The sequence below is a fragment of the Aegilops tauschii genome, chromosome 3 (assembly GCF_002575655.3).
Source record: "Aegilops tauschii subsp. strangulata cultivar AL8/78 chromosome 3, Aet v6.0, whole genome shotgun sequence".
Taxonomy (NCBI): domain Eukaryota; kingdom Viridiplantae; phylum Streptophyta; class Magnoliopsida; order Poales; family Poaceae; genus Aegilops; species Aegilops tauschii.
The window spans coordinates 610831356-610850340 of NC_053037.3; positions in this window are offsets into that span (position 1 = coordinate 610831356).

Genomic DNA, 18985 nt, shown 5'->3' on the forward strand with positions numbered 1-18985 from the left:
GGCCGGGGCCTCGTGGGCATTGGTCCCGGTTCGTGTGGACCCATTTGTCCCGGTTCTAGGCACGAACCGGGACAAATGGGCCTCGCTCCTGGCCCACAACCATTGGTCCCGGTTCGTGGCTTGAACTGGGATAGAAGGGGGAGCTTTAGTCCCGGTTCCATCCACGAACCGGGACAAATGAGTTGCCTATATATACCCCATCGCCGCAGCAGTGCACTCCACAGTGCTATGTTTTTTGCTGGTCGGCGAGGGGAGGGCATTTGGGTGCTCTAGCTCACCTCCTATGCACATGAGGTGTTCGATGAAATGCCTGAGCCACACTAGTTAAGCTTTCTCCTCTCGAAGCTTGACCTCCGAGCTCCATTTTTCCCGAGATTTGTCTAGGTTTATATTAGCGGTCCGTCACACCCCGTCCCCGTCTTCACCGCCGTCGATCGCCCGCGCCGATCTCGTCGCCGGCACCACCGTGGTGAGCCTCTTGTTCTTATCTTCTTTCTGAAGAAAAAAATTCTTACTTTACATAGATACTTGTCTAATTTTCTTACTTTTGACACACATAATTATATATAATGCACGCAGATGAACCGGCAATGGATGTACGGTGACAGACACACCTCCGAGTACATTAAGGGCATGCATGATTTTCTCGAAGTGGCTGAGGCAAACAAGCAGAATGGTTTTATGTGTTGTCCATGCCCTAAATGTGGGAATACGAAGTCTTACTCTGACCGGAAATCCTTCACACCCACCTGCTTTACAAGGGTTTCATGCCACACTAGAATGTTTGGACAAGGCACGGAGAAATAGGGGTTATGATGGAAGACAGCAAAGAAGAAGAGGACGATGACAACTATGTGCCCCCTGAATACGGTGATGCTGCAACGGGGGAAGCTGCTGAAGATCAAGAGGAACAAGACGATGTGCCCGATGATGCTGCAATGGGGGAAGCTGCTGAAGATCAAGAGGAACCAGACGATGTGCCCGATGATGATGATCTCCACCGGGTCATTGTCGATGCAAGGATGCAATGCGAAAGTCAAAAGGAGAAGTTGAAGTTCGATCACATGTTAGAGGATCACAAAAAAGGGTTGTACCCCAATTGCGAAGATGGCAACACAAAGCTCGGTACCGTACTCGAATTGCTGTAGTGGAAGGCAGAGAATGCTGTGCCTGACAAAGGATTTGAGAAGCTACTGAAAATATTGAAGAAGAAGCTTCCAAAGCATAATGAATTGCCCGATAGTACGTACGCAGCAAAGAAGGTCGTATGCCCTCTAGGATTGGAGGTGGAGAAGATACATGCATGCCTTAATGACTGCATCCTCTACCACGGTGCGAACAAGGATTTGAACGCATGCCCGGTATGCGGTGCATTGCGGTGTAAGATGAGATGAGATGACCCTGGTGATGTTGACGGCGAGCCCCGCAGGAAGAGGGTTCCCGCGAAGGTGATGTGGTATGCTCCTATAATACCACGGTTGAAACGACTGTTCAGAAACAAAGAACATGCCAAGTGGATGCGATGGCACAGTGAGGACCGTAAGAAAGACGGGAAGTTGAGAGCACCCGCTGACGGGTCGCAGTGGAGAAAAATTGAGAGACAGTACTGGGCTGAGTTTGCAGGTGACCCAAGGAACGTATGGTTTGGTTTAAGCGCGGATGGCATTAATCCTTTCGGGGAGCAGAGCAGCAATCACAGCATCTGGCCCGTGACTCTATGTATGTATAACCTTCCTCCTTGGATGTGCATGAAGCGGAAGTTCATTATGATGCCAGTTCTCATCCAAGGCCCTAAGCAACCCGGCAACGACATTGATGTGTACCTAAGGCCATTAGTTGAAGAACTTTTACAGTTGTGGAATGGAAACAGTGTACGTGTGTGGGATGAGCACAAACAGGAGGAATTTAATCTGCACGCGTTGCTGTTTGTAACCATCAACGATTGGCCCGCTCTCAATACCCTTTCAGGACACACAAACAAGGGATACCACGCATGCACGCACTGTTTAGCTGACACCGAAAGTATATACCTGGACAAATGCAGGAAGAATGTGTACCTGGGCCATCGTCGATTTCTTCCGACCAACCATCAATGTCGAAATAAAGGCAAGCATATCAAAGGCGAGGTAGATCACCGGAAGAAGCCCGCCATGCGTACCGGTGATCACGTACTTCCTATGGTCAATGATTTACACATAATTTTTGGAAAGGGTCCCGGCGGACTAGCTGTTTCGAATGACGCTGAGGGACGCACACCCATGTGGAAGAAGAAATCTATATTTTGGGACCTACCCTACTGGAAAGACCTAGAGGTCCGCTCTTCGATCGACGTGATGCACGTGATGAAGAACCTTTGCGTGAACCTGCTAGGCTTCTTGGGCGTGTATGGGAAGACAAAAGATACAGCTGAGGCACGGGAGGACCTGCAATGTTTGCACGAAAAAGACGGCATGCCTCCAAAGCAGTATGAAGGTCCTGCCAGCTACGCTCTTACCAAAGAAGAGAAGGAAATCTTCTTTGAATGCCTACCTAGTATGAAGGTCCCGACTGGCTTCTCATCGAATATAAAGGGAATAACAAATATGCCAGAGAAAAAGTTCCAGAACCTAAAGTCTCATGACTGCCACGTGATTATGACGCAACTGCTTCCAGTTGCATTGAGGGGGCTTCTACCGGAAAACGTCCGATTAGCCATTGTGAAGCTATGTGCATTCCTCAATGCAATCTCTCAGAAGGTGATCGATCTTGAAATCATACCAAGGCTAAGGAGTGATGTGGCGCAATGTCTTGTCAGTTTCGAGCTGGTGTTCCCACCATCCTTCTTCAATATCATGACGCGCGTCCTAGTTCATCTAGTCGACGAGATTGTCATTCTGGGCCCCGTATGTCGACACAATATGTACCCCTTTGAGAGGTTCATGGGAGTCCTAAAGAAATATGTCCGTAACCGCACTAGGCCAGAAGGAAGCATCTCCATGGGCCATCAAACAGAGGATGTCATTGGGTTTTGTGTTGACTTCATTCCTGGCCTTAAGAAGATAGGTCTCCCTAAATTGCGGTATGAGGGGAGACTGACTGGAAAAGGCACGCTTGGAGGGGACTCAATAATATGCAGGGACAGGCATTCTTGGTCTCAAGCACACTACACAGTTCTACATAACTCTACCTTGGTGACCCCGTATGTCGATGAACACAAGAACAGTCTACGCTCCAAACACCCGGAGCAGTGCGACGACTGGATTACATGTGAACACATCAGGACTTTCAGCAGTTCGTTGGAAACACGTCTCAGAGGTAACAACACTGTTTGTGATGAGCTGTACTCGTTGTCCAGGGGACCATCTTCGACTGTATTGACTTACAAAGGATACGAGATAAATGGGAATACATTTTACACGATCGCCCAATATCAAAAGAGCACCAACCAAAACAGCGGTGTCCGCTTTGATGCAGCAACCAAGAGGGGAAAGGACACATATTATGGTTACATAGTGGACATATGGGAACTTGACTATGGACATGATTTTAAGGTCCCTTTGTTTAAGTGCAAATGGGTCAATCTATCAGGAGGCGGGGTACAGGTAGACCCACAGTACGGAATGACAACAGTGGATCTGAACAATCTTGGGTACACTGACGAACCGTTTGTCCTAGCCAATGATGTGGCACAGGTTATCTATGTGAAGGACATGTCTACTAAACCGAGAAAAAGAAAAGATAAGGAAGCGAATACATCATACGATGAGCCAAAGCGCCACATAGTTCTTTCAGGAAAAAGGGACATCGTGGGAGTGGAGGGCAAGACAGACATGTATGAAGATTATGAAAAGTTTCATGAAATTCCTCCCTTCAAAGTCAAGGCTGACCCAAGCATCCTGATAAACGATGAAGATTATCCATGGTTATAGTGCAATAAGCAAAGGACACAAGCGAAGAAAAAGTGAAGACTTTCTCTCCACAAGTATTATGATGATACCATACCAACTTTCAACCTTTTCATAGTTCATTTGAAATGCCTGTTGTAACAGACGAGTTTCCGTATGAAACCTGATATCTCGAAACAGATTGTCCGTTTTGTACACGAAGTTCATCCAGTTTTTGCCGTAACCCTCTCAACTTTTTGGCACATGCTATATGGGTGAAATGATGATACCATGCCAACTTTCAACCTTTTCAGAGTTCATTTGAAATGCTTTTCAATTTCAGGGTCTTATAGCTCAAAATAATCAGTAAATGCATGAAAAATAACAAATGGAGTCAGAAAGCGATGAAAATTGATGATGTGGCTTTGAATGGTGCATTTTGAACACAGAAAAAGTCTGGAGTTTAATAAAGTTCAAAAAAATGAAATCCCTTTGTAACAGACGAGTTTCCATATGAAACCCTGATACTTCAAAAGAGATTGTCCGTTTTGTACACGAAGTGCATCCAGTTTTTGCCGTAACCCTCTCAACTTTTTTGCACATGCTATGTGGATGAAATGATGATACCATGCCAACTTTCAACCTTTTTAGAGTTCATTTGAAATGCTTTTCAATTTCAGGGTCTTAAAGCTCAAAAAATAAAGTAAATGCACGAAAAATAACAAATGAAGTCAGAAAGGGTTGAAAATTGATGATGTGGCTTTGAATGGTGCATTTTGAACACACAAAAAGCCAGGAGTTCAAATAAGTTTAAAAAAATGAAATCCCTTTGTAACAGACGAGTTTCCGTATGAAATCTTGATACTTCGAAAGAGATCGTCCGTTTTGTACACGAAGTGCATCCAGCTTCTGCCGTAACCCTCTCAACTTTCTTGCACATGCTATGTGGACAAAATGATGATACCATGCCAACTTTCAACCTCTTCAGAGTTCATTTGAAATGCTTTTCAATTTCAGGGTCTTATAGCTCAAAATAATCAGTAAATGCATGAAAAATAACAACTGAAGACAGAAAGGGATGAAAATTGATGATGTAAGTAGAAACCAAATAAAATAAACTTTAATAAAATATATAAGTAGAAACAAAATAAAATAAAATAAACATTAATAACATAAATAAAATTTACGGACCTAAAATTACCAAAGTATTTTCTGTTCAAAACATTATAAGCAAAAAGAATTTTCCTGATATAAATAAAATAGCAATAGTAAGTATTTTGTTGTAAGTAGAAACAAAATAAAATAAATAAAGCAAAAAAGAATAGAAAAAACTGGGTAAAAAGAAAAATGCCTCCTACTAGGCCACCACGGCCTGAATACGACTAGAAACCCATCCGTGGGCCAGGATTCAGGCCCACAGAAGGCCCAGCAGGCCCACAGGCATAGTAGTGCGAGATTAGGCACAGAGGCCTGCAGTTCAGAGGAGTTCAATGGAGATGGCGGGGCAGGGATTATAAACAAGTCCGGCCGCTCCTCGGCTAGCGAGGTGGGACTAAACATCCCACCGCACCGCGGCTTTGGCAGGTGCAGGACACATTGGTCCCGGTTGGTGCCACGAACCGGGACCAATGCACACCTTTGGTCCCGGTTCGGGGAACCAACCGGAACGAATTCCCCCCTTTAGTCCCGGTTGGTGCCACCAACCGGGACCAAAGCCTGTGCTTCCCGCCCTTTGGGCTGCTGAAAAGAGGCCTTTGGTCCCGGTTGGTGGCACCAACCGGGACTAAAGGGGCATTCGTCCCGGTTTGTGCGACGAACCGGTACCAAAGCCTTTGCTATATAAGAAACACTTGGCACAAATTCAGAATTTCATCGCCAGTTGCCCCTGACGACGCCGACCTCCTCGACGCCGCCAGGCTGCCCCGCCGCTGTCGCCGTCGCCCGTGCCCCCGAGCCCAAGCCGACGCCGTCCGCCGCCCCCGTGCCCACGCCAGTGTCGTCCGCCGCTCACGCCGTCGCCGTCCGCCGCCCCCGAGCGCGCCCGGCCGTGCCCCTGCACCACGACCCGCCCCCACCGTCGCCGTCGTCGCCGGCCACGTCCCTGCCCCGGCCCGCGCCCCCCACCGTGGCCGTCGCCCTCGCCACCCCCGCCGTCGCCCTCGTCGGCCTCCCCCGATGTGAGCCGCCGCCGCCACAGCTCCGTTCAGTGTTTTTTTTTCATATAATGTGTATTATTTTTTTGTTCATTTCATGTTTTTCATATATATAATGTATATATGTATGTGGTAGCTATATGATGAATGAATGTGGCTATGTATGTATGAATATAATGTTCATAGATTTTTTGTTTATATATGTTTTTTTCATATATGTATTAATTTTTTATTTAGGTTGTTAATAGATATCGATTTTAGGTTAGTGTAGAGGAAAAAGTAAAATTAGTAAGTACTACTTGATTTTAGGTTAGTGCTTAGTAGTTGAACTAGTTGATTTAATAAAACTACTTTATTTTACTATATATATAAGTCGTTTATTTTTAGTAAGTACTACTTTATTTTATTTATAGTAAGTGCTTAGTAGTTGAACTAGTTGATTTAATAAAACTACTTTATTTTACTATATATAGAAGTAGTTTATTTTTAGTAAGTACTACTTTATTTTATTTATAGTAAGTGCTTACTAGTTGAACTAGTTGATTTAATAAAACTACTTTATTTTACTATATATAGAAGTAGTTTATTTTTAGCAAGAAAATTAATAGAACTAGTTTGTTTTTTTTAGTTCCAGCAATTATTCCCGCATAGACGTCGACGATGCCTATCCCGCATCCTCGTCGTCGACTCGGCGGAGGAGGCCGGCTTGATCAGAGGGGCCATGTCCGGGAGTGGGCTACGCCGGGCTGGTATTGGGAGGTGCTACCTTCCGGAGGGCGTACGTTGGTGAGGAGCCAGCCCGTCGTTGACCTGATCCTTGTTTGGTGGCGGTCGCGTGGGCCAGTGACGGTGGCGAGGCTTCCGGACACCGGGGTGGGTGGTACGTCACCGTGTCAGCGAGGAGGACGAGCATGTCCGTCGCTACATGGTTGTGTTGGAGGGCAGGTTCGACAATACCTGGCAGGTTCTTCAGGGATCTCACTGGAGCTATGATCCTGTGATGGTTCCTTCTCTTTGGGTGTCCACCGCACGCGCCGATACCCGTCGGGCGCTACGGTTCTAGTTGTATTAGCGATGCTATATGTATGATAGTATTCGAGGTGTATTAATGATAATATTCGACGATGTACGGACGCAAGAGATGGTGTAGTTTTGCTTATAATTAAAGGCATGCTAATTTGAATAATACTTTATTTTACGATTTGGTTTTGCTTATTGAATGCCCAAATTGGAAAAGTACTCCTACTTTGAATGCTAAAATTACATAGCACTATGCAAGGCGTATGCATTTGATTAGTTGATAGCTTATAGGGTTTTTGTTTTTGCAGAAATCTAAGAGCCCCCTCGATCATCCCCGCCGTCGTCCCTGTCACCGACCCCCCTCCGACCTCGAGGTGAGACCAGCCAAATCTCCATGTCAATATGAGTCCTATAAGATATTTTTAAATGTTTTTGCTCATATATTCAACCATTGAAATGTAATGGCCATCAAGTTTGAATGCTCATATGATGTAGATAAAAACATGTATATTTCTGTTCCGGCAAATTTCAGGCGCTCGATATGTCCTTTTTTAGAAAGATAATTAGAAGATATTTTGGGTTGACTTTAAGTCTGTCGAGTCTCCACCGTATATGAGATGACGAGAATCCCGACTGTTGTCGTGGGGGTAGCTTCTCCTTTGTTCCCGTGTGCTAGACAATTTGGTGTAATGCACTGGGGAACGAAAGGAGGAGCTACCGTCACCGACGGTCGTAATGTCAGAGAGGAATCAGTGAGGGAGAGTCTCCACCATATATATATGAGAGGACGAAGAATCCCGACTATAGTCATGGGGGTAGCTTCTCCTTCATTCCCGTGTGCTAGACAACTTGGTGTAATGCACTCGGGGATGAAAGGAGGAGCTACCATCACCGACGGTCAAATATGTACACCACGTGAGCTGAGAGTTTTCAAGAAAAGACTCGACAGACCGATAGTCAACCCATGTTGAATAATAATGATCTAATTTAGGTTTTTTAGTACATATATTTAATTGTACAAGTTTAATATTTGAATTATGAACGTAGGAAATGTCGTGCTGGGACGACGAAAGTCTCCCGGGGGAGTGCGACTGGTGCCACGACGATCGAGGTCTGTGCGACAGGCCTCACCTGGACGAAGATCGGCGCTTCAGCATTAAGCTGGAGGAGACCTTCGATGTTGAAACGGTACGCAACAACGACAAGTGTTATTTTTTCATAATTAAGCATGACTTCAACTATTTCAACATGTAATTTTCATCTTTTACAATTCGACTAGCTTATCCCATGCCATGCAAGACGCTATGTCTTGGAGAGGATGGGTTTTGAAGACCATGAAAGTATGGAAACAAAGAAAATTCACCTAAGGACCCATCATGATATGGATTTTGAAGTAAATATGTATAATTCTGAGAGCATAACCCATCTTGGTCGCAAAAATTGGTAAGCACTTTGCAAGATGTATGATTTTAATGAGGGTATGGTTGTCACCATTGATCTTGGTGATCCTGACATCGACCAAGACAATATGGACATTTGGGTCCTTGTTGATACGCCTCCAATTCTACCGCTATGTGAGTTTCTCAAACATAGTTATTAACTAATTTATATTGTTCATTTCAAAATAGTTGACAACTTATTTCCATTGACAGCTTATTTTGATTGTTCAAACAATGTGCGGAACATGGTAGACAGAACCTACTACACCGATGGCTTTGAGTTAACTTATAAGGAGAAAAATCATCTGGTCGCATTTTGTACTGATTTTGAGAATTACAATATCTATTGTAAAACACCTCCACGTTATGGTCAATAAGTGCCACTAGTGCACGTGTTGAACTACGGTAACATCCATGGAGATGCCATGGTAAGATTTTTTAGTATTACGACATCCGTGCATCTTTTCCATAAATTCTTTTAAAACTTAACTACATTGCTAACTACGAAGTTATTACTATATGTTTTCCAACAGGAAATCCCGAATGATTGTGTGCCTCATCTGATGTATCAGAGTGGTCGCCTTGATGTTTTGAACATATGGCCAGGTCATCCTACGAATCTCAATTGTCCATACCGGATTTCTAAAAGAAGCGGAGACATGAAAATCAAGGAATGGAAAAAATGAATGGACAGTCGTAAGGAGGTTCTTGGAAGCAAAAGGAAGCGAAGCGCAAGAATTGGAGACAGGATGATCTCCATTCTCCATAATGGAGAGTCTGGGTCTATATTGTTTTGTGCTATTTTACCTTAAAGAGGGTATTTAGGTCCTACCTAATACTGATGATCATGTGCTAAGAACAATTAAGTAGGGTTGGTTCGATGACTATGAGGATGATGATCGTATGACTTGTTATTAATAACGAGTAGAAGTTGTATGATGATGATTAGTAGGACTTATTATTATGATGATGCATGATGCGAGCATGAATAGTTATTATATATCAGTGGGTGAAATGAACATGGATTGGATTGAAGTGAAGGCAACATGCATGTCGTGCATGTCGAAAGTACTACTAATCCAAACTTGATCAAGTTAGGATTAGTATTACTTTCGACATGCACCACATGTTGCCTTCACTTTAATCTAAGCCATGTTTAGGCATAGCAGTAGCATTGGTAAACCAAGCACGGAGATAAGAGAGGACACTTCTCTCTATTAGCTAGCTAACACATCCTAAATTACCCCCTAAACCACCCCCTTTCAGAAAAAAAACAAAAACCTCAGCTCCAGCCAGCTGCTGACGCGTGGATGCCCATTGGTCCCGGTTGGTGCCACCAACCGGGACCAAAGGCCCTCCTGCCTGGGCCCGCAGCACCGGCCACGTGGAGGCCCATCTGTCCCGGTTCGTGTAAGAACCGGGACTAAAGGCCTAGGGCTTTAGTAACGACCCTTTAGTCCCGATTCAAAAACCGGGACAAATGGGCCTTACGAACTGGGACAATAGGCTTTTTTCCACTAGTGAACATACATCTCATCGAAATATCGAACGAATACCAAATTCAGATGACTACTTATAGCAAGACTTCTTCCATGTCCTCAGGAACAAATGTAACTACTCACAAATCATATTCATGTTCATAATCTGAGGGCCATTAATATGCATAAAGGATCTGAACATATGATCTTCGACCAAATAAACCAACTAGCATCAACTACAAAGAGTAATCAACACTACTAGCAACCCGCAGGTAGCAATTTGAGGTTTTGGGACAAAGATTGGATATAAAAGATGAACTAGGGTTTGAGAGGAGATGGTGCTGGTGAACATGTTCATGGAGATTGAGCCCCTCCCGATGTGAAGATCGATGGTGATGACGATGGTGATGATTTCCCCCTCCCGAAGGGATGTTTCCCCGGCAGAACAGCTCCGTCGGACCCCTAGATTGGTTCCGCCAAGGTTCCGCCTCGTGGCGGCGGTGTTTCAACCCAAAAGCTTGCTTATGATTTTTTCCAGGGTGAAAGACTTCATATAGTAGAAGATGGGCACCGGAGGCCTGCCAGGGGGCCCACGAGGCAGGGGCGCGCCCAGGGGGGTAGGGGCGGGCCCCCACCCTCGTGGATGGTGGGTGGCCCTCCTCTGGTTGATTCTTTAGCTAGTATTTTTTATTAATTCAAAAAACTGCCCCCGTGAAGTTTCAGGACTTTTGGAGCTGTGCAGAATAGCACTACTAGGGAAAACCTTATACACAACATCTTAGCAGTAGCGCTGGACAAAATCATGCGCTACTGCTACTTAGTAGCAGCGCTTATAAGCAAACCGCGCTGCTGCTATAACTTTAGCAGTAATGCGTGTTGGCAAGAAGCGCTGCTGCTATGTCTGAACTGGGCGCACACGGCTAGCCCAACTTAGCAGTAGCGCGTATAATCGTCCAGCGTTACTGCTATTCTCCTTAGCTGTCGCGCTTTTATCTGACCCGCGCTACTACTATCCCTACCTTATCCCCCCACGCGGCTGACCCTCTCTCTCACTCACTCTCCCTCTCAGTCACTCTCGCCCGCGCAGATACCCGTCGTCCGCCGCCGCCGCCGCCATCTGTCCGCCACCGAGGTACTCCCTCCTTCCGTCCCTCCTTCTCCCACCGCGCCCTCCTCCCTCCTCCTCCCATCGCGCCCTCCTCCCTCTTCCTCCGACCGCCCTCTCCTCCCTCCTCTGCCGGCAGCCCTCCTCCCACCGCTCCTTCCTCCTCCTCCTCCGGCCGGCCCCTCCCCCTCCTACTCCGGCCACCCCCTCCCCCTCCTCTCTCCTACGTCCCTCCCTTGTCTCTGTTCTTGCAAATCGTAGGTAATTTAAATGTATATTTTAGAATGTAGACATCGTAGAACTAGTTTATTTAGTAAGTAGTTTAATAGAACTAGTTTATTTATAGTAAGTGCTTAATAGGACTAGTTTATTTAGTAAGTAGTTAATAAAAATAGTTTATTTAGTAAGTAGTGAATAAAACTAGTTTATTTAGTGTTAGGATTATATATAAGATATTTTTCAAATGTTGTTGTTCGTATTTTTCAACCATTGAAATGCAATGACCATCGTAAGTTGCCTATGTTTTGCCAGAGTGTTGATTAATTTCCGTTCCGGCAAATTTCAGGCGCTTGATATGTCCTTTTTTAGCAAAGGTCATGACGGATTTTTTGGGTTTTGCCGTCGAGTTATAATCTTTGAATTTTGAACACAGGAGATGTCTGATGACGATGGGACCCCAGAGTGCGGGTACTGCTACGATGACCGGGTTGTGTGCGATAGGTTTCCTCACCTGCAAAATGATAGGTTTTTCACCGTCAAGCTGGAAGAGACCTTTGATGTTTGTACGGTACGCAACGACAAGCATTTCATCATAATTAATATCATCACTTGTGCTTCTTTTATTCAACGTGTAACTTATGGATTTTTTTCAATTCGATTAGTACATCCCGTGCCATGCTAGACCATATGTATTGGAGAAGCTTGGTTTTGGTTTAGATGACTTTGAGAATGTGGAGACGAGGAGGGCTCACTTAAGAACTAAACATGGTTATGCGTTTCTGGTTAAGTTGTACAATGCGGTCGACCGCTCCCATTTCGATTGCTCTAATTGGGAAGCACTCTGCAAGGCATATGGATTTGAGGAGGGAATGTGAATAAGATTTGATATTCGTCTCGAAGGTTATGATGATGATGATAATATCGACATATGGGTGGGTGTGGATATGCCTCTAGTTTTGCCTAGATGTGAGTTTGTCAAACTAATTTTTTAAGGTCAGTAATTTATGTCGAACCCGCTTGCTTATCTTCTACGATCTAATTAAGTTAAGCAGTGGTTATTTTTTTTAAGTGACTAGAACTTCTATCAACTACTATTCTAGCACCCAGCTGTGCCATGTGTTTATTCGTTAATTTAAAAATATTTGATGTTCGTCCGTACTAAACTTATTTATTTATAATTGTCAGATTATTTCTTATCTTCAAGAAATACTCGGAAGGTAGTAGACATCACATACTACAGCTATGACTCCAAGCTTAATTGTGAGGAGAAAGGTTATCTTGTCTCATTCATAGAAGATGTTGAGGCCTTCAAAACCAGTCACTCTATCAGCCCAAATTATACTAGATACGTTCCACTAGTCCATAAATTGCTTGATGGTAACTTCATTGCCAAAAACTTGGTAAGATTTTGTTAATGATGGTAACTTCATTGCATACATTATTCCTAAGTAAAATAAATTGCTTACTATATATGTTACTATTACATTTTTGAACAAAGGCTCCCGAAGCAGGTTGTGTCTGACATGCTATTACCGAAGGTGATATGCATATGGTTAGCTTACGACCAACTCCTTCGAAGGCTTACCATACTGCATACTCGATTTTTCAAATGATGGAAGGCTCAAAATCAAAGAATGGCGCAAAATAATGAATGCGCACACGCAAATAATTGGAGACAAAATGAATGTGCGCAAGCCACAAGTTGGAGATAGGTTTATATCCATTCTCCATTATGGTGAACGACCGGTTTATCTGTTTTATGGTATTTTAGCTAGGAGAGAGGAGTAGGTCTTGGGTATTAAGAACAATTAGTTAGTGTTGATTATATATGACTACAATGTCTTAGACTTGATGCTGATGCTGAGTAGGAGTAGTGATTATGAGTACTATGATGATGGGGAGGAGTTGTTATTATAACTAGTGACCAAGTTGTTATATGATGTCTCATTTAACGAAAATGATGATTATGAGGAGTTATATGACAATGATATTATGATGATGATGATGATGATGATAAGTTATTATGTCATTGGGTGAAAGAACCGCGGATTAGTTTCAAATGGATGGATCCAAAGTGACCATTGGTTACTTTGGATCAATGCACTTGAAACTAATCCAAGGTTCTTTCACCTAGTGATTTAATAACTCATTATAATGTAAAAACAATCTCTAAATTGCTACTGTATGAAAAACTGTATAAAGGTGTATGAATACGACCTAAAATTCAAAATAAATAGAATATAGAATAATAGTAGTAGCGATTGTTTTCGAAAGCGCTACTAGTAATTAGCAGTAGCGATTGATTTGGAAAGCGCTACTACTAAGTAGATATAGCAGTAGCGAGTGCCAGTAGGCGCTACTGCTAAGCTTTAGCTATAGCGCCTTATCAGTAGCGCACTTACCCGCGCTACTGATAGGCCAAAAACCAGCGCTACTGCTAGGCTTTTCCCTAGTAGTGTAGGTCTCTAATATTTGCTCCTTTTCCAGCCCAGAATTCCAGCTGCCGGCATTCTCCCTCTTCATGTAAACCTTGTAAAATGAGAGAAAATAGGCATAAGTATTGTGACATAATGTGTAATCACAGCCCATAATGCAATAAATATCGATATAAAAGCATGATGCAAAATGGGTGTATCAAGCAGCCGCACCCCCATCCTCGCTACACACACATAATCCTCTCTCTCCGCTTGCAACCCCGACACCGCTCTCAGTCCTCAAAGCCTTCAGTGTATGAGGATCCCTCCGAAGCGCCCCATCGGAGGGAGTGGCGACGCCGGGGCTGCTAAAGCACCGAAGCACGGCGTGGAGATGGAGACAAAGGTTGCCGTCACCTCCGGCGAGTTATCGCTACACCCTGACGTCGTCACCGGCGTCGAGCTTCCACAGCCGGAGGCGGAGTTCCACACCGACTCCGATGACCACTCCGGCAACGACTCCGTCGACCACTCCGGCGACGACGGACAGCTGGTTAGTCATCTATACCCATTTATGTGTCAAATAGATCATAGGGTTTCTCTGGTTACTCCTGCCTCCCCCTTTTTGGAATAGAAATCCTATGATTATGTTCTCCCAATCCATGAAATCTGAGTAAGTTTCGTTAGAGCCATGTACTGTATTGATTGTTTGAATGGTACAGATGATAAGTGATTAGTTGTTTCATTTGTGAAAATGATTTCTGCTAGTCACCCGACTAAGGTTAGTGTTCGTGCTAATAATTCCTAGCCAGGACTTGACAATTGCTTTTGAATGACCTACATATGTTTGTGCCATTATTTTCTTCAAGATTGGTCTGTACATAGACGACTGTGCTTAAAAATCGAACCATAATCTCTGAATATGTATAAATAAATAGCCATAAATTCCTAATCCTACTTCACGTCATGTAATCAGTGATCTGATGCCAAATTTGTTTTACTATATGTATAGGTGCTGTCTGACGATGTGGACAGCGAGGATGAAGATGCCCAGAGGAGGTACAAGAGACGAATCCTGAGGGAGCTTTATGCGGGAATGCATAACAGGCGTATTGGGACCTGGAACGACGGCTATGGATGCCCATGTTGCAACCACAAGATTCATGACGCGTATCTAAGTGCTCTTGCGCATGCAAGAGGACGGGCCGTTGGCTCCTTCAAGCAGAAGTATTCTCGCAGGGTGGCGCATGGCGCGTACACCGAGTACCTGGAGAAGATTCAGGATCGTGCGGGCGCCTGCGGCAGAACGGAGTAGGCTCCAAATGGCCGGAGAAGCTATATCGACGTGATGTTCCTTTCCTGTTAAATGTTAACCATAAGGGACTTCAATTTGTGACACCTTTTTCCAAGTTTACAATGACAATGTACTACGATTTCTGAAGGTTCTTTTGGAGGATTTCAGTACATACATGCCCCCCCCATATTGGTTGCTTGATCCATATGGTTACAATCAATAAGCATTTCTCCTTTGGATTCATCTGTACTAGTTTTCGTAGGGAACTTTTCATCCACTCCAACCTCTTGTGAAGAAGGCTACATTTTTCTAGAATGTAATCAAATGCCCATGTTAATCATGTCAGATCGAAGATGGCATGTTAGTGCATTTTACAAATCCTGCAAACCAAATAGCTAGTACTGTAGTAATGTTCAAAACTGCATGTAGGCGCAATATAACAATCACGTCGAATGCCTAGATCTGCATCTCTCAGAAATTACTTTGAACTCCTACCGAGGGACCTTACCAGAGATTATATTCGCCAGGTTCTTTGTTCTCAGAGCAAGGGTGCTGAAGGAAATGAGGTTTCCCCTACATTTATTTCGCAAAAATGAATCGTCTGTTGATCAGCGCCGGCGCCTGCGGCAGAATGGAGTAGGCTCCAAAAATTCTGAATTTCATTTTGGTACTTCAGATGACAGAGTAATCAGAAGTCATCGGGTCAACCCCATACATGACTTCTAAGTGGCTGACGCCTTTGCAAAAAATTGTGAGGTTTCGAAGCCAGACTTAGAAGCAGTGATATTAGTTTGAACCTTTCTGATATCCATGTTCAGCGCATCAGCGCGAGCGTTTGCAGCTGATGAGCTGAATTTCATTTCTAATATCAGTTTGAACCTTGTAATCGTCGAATTTGAGCCATATAACTCTGGAATTTCAACCTTGTAACATTTCGAGCTTTTGTGGTACAATCGTTGAAATGGCATCATATGAGACTCGTATATTGCTAGCACTATTTTGACCTTAATATGCAATGGTCTTAGATTTTATTAACCATTCTCGAATTAGTTTACCTTGTCGATCTCACAGGACACGATCTGTATAGCTAACTCGACTGCGATCTTCGACATTATTGCACACAGTTGGTTTCTTCCACCGTGTGCACTGTAGAGCGCAGAATTAATTATCGCACTCGAGTGTCCACGCCTGGGGTGCAGTGTTGTCAAGCGTGCACTAGATTCTAGAATCCTCCGCTATGAACGCCATGACAAGACGTGACGATTACAGGCCGGCCGGCCCCCATTTATCATTACAGCGGCCATTTGACCTACCATTGTGTCTCTTCAACCTTTCGATCGCGCCCCACCATTGCAAGAAGCAAACCCACCACGAGAAATTCTTAGAGGTATCCTGCGCGGCTCCAATGCCGCTCCGAGCGGCTTCCGACGACGAGCAGCAATTCACCATGCATGTCATGGTGGACACCCACAGATGGTTCATGGACCTCTCGGTGGTGTACACCAACGATCCGGTCTGGGCGGAGCACTCCATCCACATCATGGAGCTATTGCTTGCCGAGGAGAAGTACAAGGTGGTCGGGTTCGACCTCGAGTACACCCGCACTGGTGCCGGGTCTCGTCCAAAGGACGCCGTCGCCCAGATGTGCGTGCGCCACCACGTCCTCGTCTACCACTACTGTGACGCCCCCGATTCGATCGTACACTAATCATACACGCAAATGTGTACGATCAAGATCAGGGACTCATGGGAAGATATCACAACACAACTCTAGACACAACGCAAAAGAATACAAGCTTCATATTACAAGCCAGGGGCCTCGAGGGCTCGAATACAAGCTCGATACACAAGCGTCAGCGGAGGCAACAATATCTGAGTACAGACATAAGGTTAGACAAGACTGCCTTAAGAAGGCAAACACAAAAGCAACAACGATCGAAGAGGCAAGGCCTCCTGCCTGGGACCTCCTAACTACTCCTGGTCGTCGGCAGTCTCCATGTAGTAGTATCCGTCGGCGGTGGCATCTGGCTCTAGGGATCCACCATCTGGTTGCAACAACCGGAAAGAAGAAGGAAGGGGGAAAGGGGGAGCAAAGCAACCGTGAGTACTCATCCAAAGTACTCGCAAGCATCAGATCTATACTAAGTATGCATTGGTATCAAATGGAAGGGTTGTATCTGTGGAATGAACTGCAGAATGCCAGAATAGAGGGGAAGGCCTAGCCTATCGAAGACTAGCATCTTCAAGCAGCTCCAAGCGTCTTGCAACATGTAGAAGAGTAAATAATAGCAGTTTATAATTACAAGCATGTTGTAACATCAATGCCCAGAGATCCTTCCTCGACTCCCTGCGAGGAAGCAATCACATATCAAGTATCAAGTATCCATTTCTAGTTGTATAAGATCAGGATACAAGTCTGAACGTCCATTACCGTGGACACGATATTCAAATAGATGTCTTCCCTACAGGGATGCACCACGTTTACCAACATGCTCGATCACTCTGGCCGGACACACTTTCCTGGGTCATACCCGTCCTCGGAAGATCAACATGTCATAGCCCTACCTAGGCTCAACAGAGAGGTCCCCGCCGGTCCACATCCTAAGCACTCCAGGGTCTGGGCCCATCGCCCGTAGCACTCCGGGTCGTTACGTGCAGGGCGGGTCCAGGCTCCACCTCTACATGGATGGTGTCGGCCCAGCCGTGCCGCAATGCTAAACTAGACGTGTGACAAAGCTTCGGCTGATACTGTGACGTCGAGGCCCATAACTATTCTCGCATGGTGGTTAGTGCGTAAAGGCCAAAGGCCAATTCAGAACAAGTACCCAAACATGTTAGTGCATTAACAATTAAAGTAGTGACGGCTGTCGGGACAAGTCCGGATCTACCACCCCTCCTGGGTGATACCGCTAAACAGCCAGCCGCCACCGTCACATCGCACGGGTGCTCTCCGGGCCCGCCCGGCTTTCACAACGATCTCAAGTAAAGTCAAGGTAACCGTGTGTCCAGACATCAAGGGGAAAACCCGAGGAATCACCCCCGGTGAATTCCACTCGATGTAATCATCAAGGTGAACGTAAGAGGATCCACCCTCGAGGTTCACACTTGAGGTGTTGCACGTCAGAGCCGTATCGGGAATGGTGAAGGAGGAAATCACCCTCGTTGACCATGACCGAATAGCAACACTATAGAGATCTCATCAGGAGTGATGTATAAGGTTCCACCCTCGGCACTCGATGGTAACTCTGCAGAGTCGAGCAACAAAAACGGGCGTGATGTGATGTGAGGTGTCGGGCTCTAGTTGTCGATCACGTTAATCGAGTCGCCGATGATGAAGCAGGGGCAACAAGGACAAGGTGGGGGTCACTGATGGATCACTATCCAACCTATACTAAGCAGTTTAGGATAAGCAGGTAGGTAACAATAGCAGGTACAAAAGCAGGCTATGCATCATAATAGGAGCAATCAATTACAGTAGCAAAATCTAATGCAAGCATGAGAGAATGGAATGGGTGATATCGGGATGATCAAAGGGGGGGCTTGCCAGGAAGCTCCGCTGAAAGGGAAGAAGGGTCGTCGTCGACGTAGTCGATCACATGGACATCAACAGCGGTCTCCGGGTCTAACGGAGAGAAGATGGGGGAGAAACAGTAAATATAATGCAAACAGGTGCAACACAGATGCATGACGGCGGTAACACGCAGGGCTAGGGGTGTTCTAACGCGGTGCTACACGATACCACCGAAGGGGAATAACATCCGGAAAGTTTTCCCAAGTTAGGCATTTTCGGACAAACGAACCGGAGGGGAAAAGTTCGATGTTCACTATGCTAGGGGCATGTGACAGATGAACGGAGAGCGTATTCCGATTTGCCTCGTCGTTCTGAGCAACTTTCATGTATAAAACTTTTTCATCCAAGTTACGGATTATTTTCTACGATTTTCCAAAGATTTAAACAATATTCTGAAAATCCCTGAAATTCTGCTAAGTCCGAGAATTC